Below are 10,142 nucleotides of genomic sequence, written 5' to 3' on the forward strand. Positions count from 1 at the left end.
GCCTCCATTTTCGTACCTATAAAATGGTAAAAGCCTCTCTCTTATCAGGTGTTGGGGGAGTTCTGGAACTAAGGTAACACATGTCATGTGCTGAGAAAGATGGCACATAGTAAGGGCTCAAGACAGGTTAGCTATTATTATTCATGAATCCCTATTTTAAAATCTTAATAAACTCAATGTACCTACTATAGCACTTACCCATTCCCTCCCTGCTGTATCTGTGAATGAATATGTCAAGAGGGTAAGCATCATGAGGCCCAGGGGTGTGTGTGGCTCCCCCGGGCACCATATTCTTTGCAGGGGCCTGCCAAACACACAGTTCATTGCTCTTGGATGGTTCAACCTGAGATGAGAAACAGTCAGCCTGACAAGGGACAGAATGTTGTCCATCCAGGACATTTTGGAGAATTCAGGGCTAGGTTGGGCAGAAAGTCAGTCTCCAAGGCTGCTGCCCCTTGCTGGCTGTGGGACAACGCCAGGAAATGGAGCCCACCCACAATTTCACAATGAAGTTCTTGGGAAAGTCAGACAAATTCGTCCACTGATGGTGTGTGGTTAAGGCCTGCTGCCAGGCATCCCCCCCACAAGAGCAGGAACCTGCCAGCATGAGGAGGTAAGGCCTGAGTGCCACTGGCCTCCCTCCACAGCCCATCAGCAGTGACTCAGCAGGAAGCCAGCCAAGGCCTGAGTCACTCCCTCCCCTGCCACACCCAGGGTTTTCCTCCAGTGTTGGGAAGGCAGCTTAGAGCTGGAGGTGTAAATCTTCAGTACCTGGGTCTACCCAGGCTAAAGAAATCATTTCTCTAACCTAGCTTAGTATTTAAGAACACAAGCTCTGGAGTTAGACTGCCTGGGTTAGAAGCCTGGCTCTGCCTTTTACTTCATCCAGGGCAAGTTCCTTAGATTCTCTGGCCACAGTTTGCCCATCTATAAATGGGAACAATAATGGTACCTCCCTCAATGGAGTGAAAGAGCTTAGAGCAGTGCTGATGTATTAACACCCATTCTAACACATGAGGCCAGTCCCACCTCAGGGCCTTTGCACCTGCTGTTTTCGCTCCCTAGAATGTTTTTGCCCTAGGTGGCCACCTCCTTCCCTTAATCCAGTCTTGAGTCATTGTCTCAGTGAGACCTGTGATGGCCTCCCTATGTGACCCCTCCTCTTCCTCCAACACTTTTACTCCTTCCCAGTTCTCTCCTTAGTACTTATCATCATCGCATAGACTATGCATTTTATTCATGTATCTTCTCTAATGTCTATCTCCCTCCACCCACACTGAAATTCAAGTTCCATTTTTGTCTGTCTTCCTCCCCGCTGTAATCCCCAGACTTACAAAAGTGCTGATACACAGCAGCTCTCAGTAACCGTATGTGGGATGAATGGAAAAGGAATGTCAGCTTATTCACAATTATTTGTCACCAATCATCATTATTATCGATAAAGGTCACCAATCAAGATCACATTATTCCATTACAGTGAGAATCAGAGAAAAGTTCAAAGTTTAAAACTTACCGCATTCTGCAAATCTGCTTTTTGTTCATTGATACTTGAATAAATAGATTCTCGAAGCTCTGTAACATCTACAGTTAGAGTGGAAAACTCTATTAGTCCTTGGGGCTGGGCAGGTGATAAGGTACATATGTGATTCAGGCAGGGCTGCCCGGGAGTGGTGAGGACCAAGGAAGTTGGGAATGCAATCCCCACCTGTAGAAATTAAAATTAAAATTAAAAAGATCATCTCTACTAGCCAAACACACCTCAAAACTACATTTCCCTGATTCCAGATTCTAACTGTAAGCTTATCTTAGCATCCATTTGATTTTCCCAATTTTAAAATATCCAAAGATTAAGATGACTCAGAGCCTCTCCTTCTCCCACCATCCTGAGATCAAAACCCCAGCTTCACAAGTCCAACAGTCAGCTCCAATTTTACCTACCCTGTTTGGGACTGCTTTGCTGCCTTTTTCACCCACCTGCCCCCCCCCCCCCCCAACACAAGGTTCAGCTTGGGACAACTCACCAGTGTATTCCCAAAGCCTAGCAGAGCCCATGACACACAGGGATGAGTGAATGAATGAATGACTTGCTCAGACGAGGCAGTCATACAGGGCCCTGGTACCTTCCTTGCCTCCATTATTTAATCTTCAATAGCCCCCAGGGAGGCATCTCCTGTCCAGCTAGAGTCTCTCTCCAGAATTATTTCTCCCCTACTCCTCAAGGGTGAAGGTCCATTAAGAAGACCCCAATTCACATCATTCAAGAGAACTACATCAGTGCTCTGTATAGTCCCCTGCCTCTGTGTAGAGATTGGGGTGACCCCACCTTCCTCCTCAAGGACAATAGGCGGGGACTTGCTTGTGTTTGTATAAAGGCCCATCCTGGTAAATTTTCCAAACAAAGACAGCTCCAGAAATGTGGAACCTTTACTCCTAGAAATAGAAACTGCCAACATCCTTCCCTCTCCCCTTCCCCACCCCCTCCATAGCATTCGCTCATTAAAATAGAAAAAATTAAGCCCCCCCTTCTCTCTCTCTCTCACACACACACACACACACATCCATGACAGATGGGAAAATGGAGCCTAGACAGGCTTGAGTTCTAACCTTTACAGGCTGTGTGACCTTGATGTTCCCTGAGCCTCTGCCTTCTCATCCTTGAAATGGGAATAAAAATCAAGTGACCTGCTGGCCCGTAGTGGGAAGATTCAATGTGAGCCAAGCCTCCTCCTGATTTGCTTCCTCTTCCTGTTAGCCTTTGACCAGGTTCTAGGTGGGAGACACACACACACACACACACACCACACACATACACACCAGCCCCTACCCCATCTCCAAGATCCAGCCCAGATCCTGCAGAGAGGCCATTAAACTAGCTCTTGCCATTACCATTGCTCCTTGGGTTCACCCCCTGAATGCCGGGTCAAAACAACCAGCCCCACACAGCAGCCCTCAATGCCCACCCCCTCACCCCCATCCTGCCTCTCCAAGCAAGGCCCTCTGAAAAGCAAGGCCCATGTAAGATGCGAGTCTGTGCAACAGAAATGAGAGCCAAATCTTGGTAGTGACTTCAGCGTCACACACAGGCTTGTGGCTGCTCCCTGTCATTGGCTCCATACCCCCCCTCACCCCAGCCACTCACCTATAATAATCATTTTCGGGGGGGGAGGGGTGTGAAAGAGAGAGAGAGAAAGCGCGCGCGCGAGTTTGCACGGGGCACACACAGGGAGGGAGGGGCCAAGGGAGAGGGAGAGACAGAATCCTAAGTAGGCTCTAGCCTAGCTGCCTGGCTGGGGGTGGGGAGGGCTCGGGGAGGGCTCCATCTCACCACCCCAGATCATGACCTGACCTGAAACCAAGATTCCCGCACTTAACCAGCTGAGCCACCCAGGAGTCCGCTGCAATAATCACTTTCATAGGAGCCTTAAGAGGTCACTGCTCAGTGACAAACACGGGAATGGATATTTTCAAAGAACTTCTGCTGAGGCATCCCCATGTGAAGACATCACAGAAAGCCCCTGCCAGCCCTGTGGCCTTGAAGACATCACTCAACCTCGTTTTTCCTGAACCTGAGACTCCACGGTACCTGATGCTGACCCCAGCAGTGGCACTAAACTCTCAGATTTCAGCGTGTGGTTGCTTCTCGGTCCCTCACGAACCTGCCAGGGCCGAAAGGGCTGAGATTGGATGCCTGGCACCCAGTAGGGTTGAATAAACACTGCTTGGCTGTAATCAGAATACAAGCCATCCAGAGAGGTTTTCTCTTATATCCCCATCCCTATTTGGAGGAGGAGGGGCAGGGAGGGGACAGGGGTGTAGGGGACCCGGGACTTCTAGACTTTCTCAATTTCCTTCTGAACTAAGTAAGCATCAGGGCCTCTGTAGGCCTGAGAGCTCTTCCTCTTTCTCTTTGTCATTGACACTACAGCCCTTGACTTCTAAGCCTTCCCTGGCTGGGGAGGTGGGGGGAGGGGCGTGTGAAAAGATCAGAAGGCCAGAGCAGCCTTCGGGAACAGGTTTGCAGCAAACTTGCTGTGTAACCTCCGGCAGGTAATCAGGGCATCTCCTGAAACCTCCCTAAACATCTAATCTGCAAAGGACAAGAAGCCCACACTCACAGGACAACTACCCAGTGTCTAGACACACATTCATATTGCTAACTCATTCGATCTGTAAAACGAAGGATTCAGACAATGTAATTTCTGAATTCCTAATGGGAAAGATTCCAACAATTGCATTCAAACCACTCCAGCCGGGAGTCCGGGGAAGGGACCGTGAGGTCCCAAGAGAGAGCACAGGATGTGGAGCCAGGCTGATCTCTGGTCTGTCACTTCCCGGTTGTGCTAATGTGGAGCAACTCACATGGGCACTCTGAGCCTCGCTCCCCTCATCCACAAAATGGGAACAATAGTATCCCACCCGTAGGGCTGCCGGGAGGGTGAAAGGAAATGGGGTACCTGGGAGCCTAGCATTGCACTCAGCACACAGTAGGGCTCAAACTACTCAAAGAAGATTTGACAATCAGCCTTTATGCAAATTCTTGCTGCTATTCCCTGAGGTCATTTGCTTGGGTCTGGTGGGTGAAAGGGAAGCAGAAGGTTGCATCTGACGGTCTGAAGAGTGCTGATGACAACGGTTTCACTTCTGCAGCCTTCGTTCCAAGGCAGCATTGGGTGGTCATGGATGCAGACCCCAGCAAAATCAGCCTTTCCCTCAAGACGCCACTGCCCCAAAACAAATACATTTCTTTTAAAAAAATTAATTTTAAAAGGTTCCCCTTTCACTGTGCCAAGTGCAGTCCCGAATCTGGGTCACCTTCCCTAAAACGCCCTCTCTGACACCACTACGCCAGCCCCATTTGCAATCCCAGCACTTCCACCACCTCTGGCAATTCCCCATTGCCCTTGCTTGCTTTACTTCTCTGCATACCACTTATCACAACAGAACGTACACATGCAGGCACTCACACACACATGCACACATATGCACAGGCATGCACACGCACACACCTGACCACAGTGTAAGTGCTGTGAGGATTCAGAATGGTAGGGGCTGTTTGGGCTGTAATGTCTCCAGTGTTGAGACCAAGATCTGCATTAGTAGGTACTAAATAAACGTTTGTTAAAAGAATGTATGGGGAGGGGGCCTGGGAGGTTCATTTGGTTAAGCGCCTGCCTCTGGCTCAGGTGATGATCATGGAGACCCCCGATGATCTAGTCTGGCATGGAGTGCTGGGCTCAGTGGGAAGTCTGTTTCTCCCTCTGACCCTACTCCCTCTCTTGCTCTCTCTCTCTCTCATTCTGTCAAATAAATAAAATCTTTTTAAAAAGAAGAAGAAGAATGTGTTGGGGTGCATCTGGGTGACTCAGTTGTTTAAGTGTTTGCCTTTGGCTTGGGTCGTGATCCCAGGATCCTGGGATGGAGCCCTGCATCAGGCTCTCCGCTCTGTGGGAAGCCTGCTTCTCCCTCTCCCGCTCTCCTTGCCTGTGTTCCCCCTCTCGCTGTCTCTGTGTCAAATAAATAAATAAAATAAAACAAGAATGAATCAGGGCCAGAGCTGAAGCCAAGCTGGCAGTTATGGCAAGATAATACCAAAATATTACCTGAGCCCCTCATTTCAGTTTGCAAAGCCCTCTCACGGTATTTATTCGCTTTTGTGCCCAAGACTTTGTCTCTGCATTTTCTAGGTGATGAAAGCTAACTCAGAGAGATGGAATGTTTCCGGAAGACAGAGGAAGCTCTTCTGGCCCTCTGGCCTTGGGCAAGTCACTTCCCGGCTCTAATCTCATTTTTTCTTATCTCTAAGATGAAAAGATGTGGACTGGGTCCCATTTGGGGCTAAGACTTTTAAACTCTAAAATCCCCTGCCCTGGTTGTTAACCCTTTAAAAACCTAATCGAATGGTGTTATCCACAAACCCTAACTGCAGAATGAGGAGAAGCTGCCACCTCAGCCGGTCTGATTCCATTTCCAGTTCTCTTCAGACCCCACTCCACTGAGGGAAGTGGAAAAGAAGGGGACAGCCACGTGGAGACCTGGAAGAAAAGCGTTCTGGAGGGGTGCCTGGATGGCTCAGTCAGTTAAGCATCTGCCTTCAGCTCAGGTCATGATCCCAGGGTCCTGGGATTCAGTCCTTCATCGGGTTCTCTGGTCAGTGGGAAGCCTGCTTCTCCTCTCCCTCTGCCTGCTCCCTCTGCTTGTGCTCTCTTTCTGTCAAATGGGTAAATAAAATCTTAAAAAAAGAAAAAAGTGTTCTGGACAAAAGGAACAGCAAGTGCAAAGGCCCTAGGGTGGCAACAAGCTTTATGTGTTCTAGAGTGAGAAGAAGGACCATGTGGCCAAAGCAATGAGAGCAAAGAAGAGGTTGGTAGGAAATGAGGTCAGGGAGGTGAGCAGGGGCCGGCTCAGGCAGAGCCTGGTGAGGAGGTCGGGTTCTGTTCTAAGTGCATGGGAAGCCATTGAGATGTTCACAGGAGAGTGACATGGTCTGATAGCTGTTTTAAAAGATGACTCTGAGTGTAGTCTGGAGAATGAACTGTGGCTAGTACAAGAAAAAAGCAGGGAATCAACTAGAAGGTCTTTTGAAGAGTCAAGGTGAGGACAGCTGTAGCTTGAGCCAGGGGGTGGCAGTGCAGATGGAGAGAAATGGAGAACCACAAATGTTTCTGGAAGCAGAACTAATAAGACTAGGGCATCTGGGCGGCTCAGTCAGCTAAGCATCTGCCTCTGGCTCAGGTCATGATCCTAGACTCCCGGGATGGAGTCCCACATTGAGTCCCACATGAGGCTCCCTGCTCAGCAGGAAGCCTACTTCTCCCTTTCCCCTGCTCCTTCCCCTGCTTGTGTGCTCTTGCTCTCAAATAAATAAATGAAACCTTAAAAAAAAAAAAAAGAACTAATAAGACTAGCTGATGGATTCATTAGAGGCTGACATAGGGTAGCAAGGAGAAGAGTCAAGATTTCAGCCTCACTGCCTTCCCCAGCAAGACCTTATGCTCTTCTCCCCATTTTCTGTCTGTTCTCTTGTGTCTGCCTTCTCTTCACCGTCTCCAAACCTACCCATTTCCACAAGTCCCGCTCGCCCCGCTGTTTCTGCCTTCCTCAGTCCCAGGAATCTTCCTTCACTAACTGTCTGGATCCTGTGTGCGTGCATCCAACCATCAGCAGGTGCCAAGATAAATTTCTGTTTTGACAGCTGTGTTGTATACCCCTAGTAGGGGATCAGTTCTCCAAGGGTAGGTATCCCAGCAGAGCTGTAGGACAGAATGGCACATTAGCTAGGAGCACAGCCAGAATCTCATTCGTTCGTGACGTCAGCTACGTTACTGATGTCTCTGAACCTCAACTTCAGGTTAAAAAAAGGAGGGGGGTAATTAAAGAGTTAACGCATATAAAGAGCTTAGTACATGCGGTGCCTGGCGCATAGTAAGCTTCTGATGAATGGCAACTGTGGCTATCACCTGCAATACAGTTGGGCTGCTTGTGATGATGACTTTGGGCAAGTGGTTTTACCTCTTTCAGCCTCAGTTTGCTCATCTGTAAAATGGGATGTAGCTAGAATTCAGCTCTAAGATTCTCAATGCCTCTGTTCCATTTGTTAAAGGCTTTAGAATCTACCTTGGGTAGTGTTACCCAAAACCCTTGGGCTGTGATTCAGTCTTCATAAGGTTGCACCGCCCTCTGTTGGAGGTACTGTGCCAGCATCTGTTGAATCCTCAAATCGTAGAAAAGCGCAGAGAGAGCTCCCTTGCCTATATTCTGAGAATAATCTCTTCTTAAGTAACAACTCTTTCCATGTAGCTATAGATTATATTTACCAAAAAAAAAAAAAGGTGGATTTTCCTGCATTTTAAAATCCTGTCCTTATTTTATTCCTTTTTTAGTTCCTTATAAGAATTTGGGTCTTTTTTTTTTTTTAAACTACACAGTTTGACTCAAGTCACTTTATTTTTTTTTTAAGATTTTATTTATTTATTTGACAGAGAGAGAGATCAGAGAGGCCGCCGGGGGGGGGGGGGGAGAAGCAGGCTCCCTGCTGAGCAGAGAGCCCAATGTGGGGCTCGATCCCAGGACCCTGAGATCATGACCTGAGCCGAAGACAGAGGCTTAACCCACTGAGCCACCCAGGCACCCCGGGTCTTTTTTTTTAATGAACTATTTGACATAATTTCAGACTTATGAAAAATTTGCAAGAAAATTCACTATATCCTTCACCCAGGTTCCCTAAATGTTAACACTTAACCTAATTTGCTTTATCATTTCCTCTCTGAGTCTGTTTCTCTCTCTCTGCATGTATATATAGACACAGACTCAATATATACATACATATGTATCTAGTGCATATATTTTTTCTGAATCTTTGAGACTAAATTAGACACGAAGCCCTTTTATCCCTCTATCCTTTATTAATGATGATATATTATTTTCAAATCTTCAGACTTTATTCAAATTTCTCAGATTATTTCCGTAACCTCTCTAGCAGAAGAAAATCCACATTCCATTTTACACATTCAGTCGTCACGTCCCCTTAGTTTCCTTTACTCTGGAATAGTTTCAAAAATTTTCTTTGTCTTTTAAGACATCGACATTTTTGAAGAATTCAGGCCAGACATTTTGTAGAATGTTCCTTTATTTGGGTTTGTTGGATGTTTCCTAATGATTAGATTCCAGCTATGCATTTTTGGCAGCAATACCAAAAAAATTTAGGTTTTTTTCAGTTAAAAAAAGGCAGTATGTATTTAGGAAAGATATGCAATAATGACATAGAAAATTATACGATTATTTATGTGTTTTTTTAAAAGATTTTATTTATTTATTTGACAGAGATCACAAGTAGGCAGACAGGCAGGCAGAGAGAGAGGAAGGGAAGCAGGCTCCCTGCTAAGCAGAAAGCCCGATGCGGGGCTTGATCCCAGGACCCTGGAATCATGACCTGAGCCGAAGGCAGAGACATTAACCCACTGAGCCACCCAGGCGCCCCTATTTATGTGTTTCTTTACATAAACAAACACTTGGAGAGCTTTTTAAAAATATCGGGGGCTCCTGGGTGGCTCAGTCAGTTAAGCATCCGACTCTTATTTTGAATCAGGTCATGATCTCAGGGTCCTGGAATCAAGCCCCTTGTTGGCTCCATGCTCAGTGGGGAGTCTGCTTGAGGTTCTCTCTCTCTCTCCCTCTGCCCTCCCCCCAAAACATGGGTTCCCTCCCCCCACCCTCTCTAAAATGAAATAGGGGCGCCTGGGTGGTGCAGTCAGTTGTGTGACTGAGTCTTGGTTTTGGCTCAGGTCCTGAACTCAGAGTGGTGAGATCAAGTTCCACAGAGGGCTCCTTGCTCAGTGCGGAAGTCTGGTTGGGATTCTCTCTCCCTTTCCCTGTTCCTCCTGCTTGTGCTCTCTCTCTCTCTCTCTCAAAAATAAATAATCTTCTTTTATTTTTTTTAAGTTTTTATTTATTTATTTGACAGACACAGATCACAAGTAGGCAGAGAGACAGGCAGAGAGAGGAGGAAGCAGGCTCCCTGCTGAGCAGAGAGTCCGAAGCGGGGCTCGATCCCAGGACTCTGGGGTCATGACCCAAGCTGAAGGCAGAGGCTTCAACCCACTGAGCCACCCAGACACCCCAATAATCTTCTTTTAAAATAAGATAAGATAAATCTTTTTTTAATAATTAAAAATAAAATAAAAATTCCGATATCCAGTCCCATCCCTAGACATGTTGATAAAATTAGGATGTTGTTTGAGTATTAGTATTTTTTTTAACTCTTCTAGTGCTTCAACTGTGCAGTCCGAGTTGAGAGTCCTTGATTTCTACTCTGCTAACTCCAAAAGGAACACTGAACAAGTTACAGAGAGCCAGAAAAGTACAGTAAGATAAAATGGGAGATGGGGGAAATAGCAGAAGAGCATGCATGAAGTCTCATAAGCTTGCTTTGAGTGGGTGAGAAATTTGCTCTAACAAACAACATGAAGACAGGGGAATGGAGTGAAAGGCAGAAATCCAATTTTTTTAAAGATTTTTTTTAATGTATTTATTTGACAGAGAGAGATCACGAGCAGGCAGGCAGAGAGAGAGAGAGGAGGAAGCAGGCTCCCAGCTGAGCAGGGAGCCCGATGCGGGACTTGATTCCAGGACCCTGAGATCATGAC

The sequence above is a fragment of the Meles meles genome, chromosome 8 (genome assembly GCF_922984935.1).
Source record: "Meles meles chromosome 8, mMelMel3.1 paternal haplotype, whole genome shotgun sequence".
NCBI lineage: Eukaryota > Metazoa > Chordata > Mammalia > Carnivora > Mustelidae > Meles > Meles meles.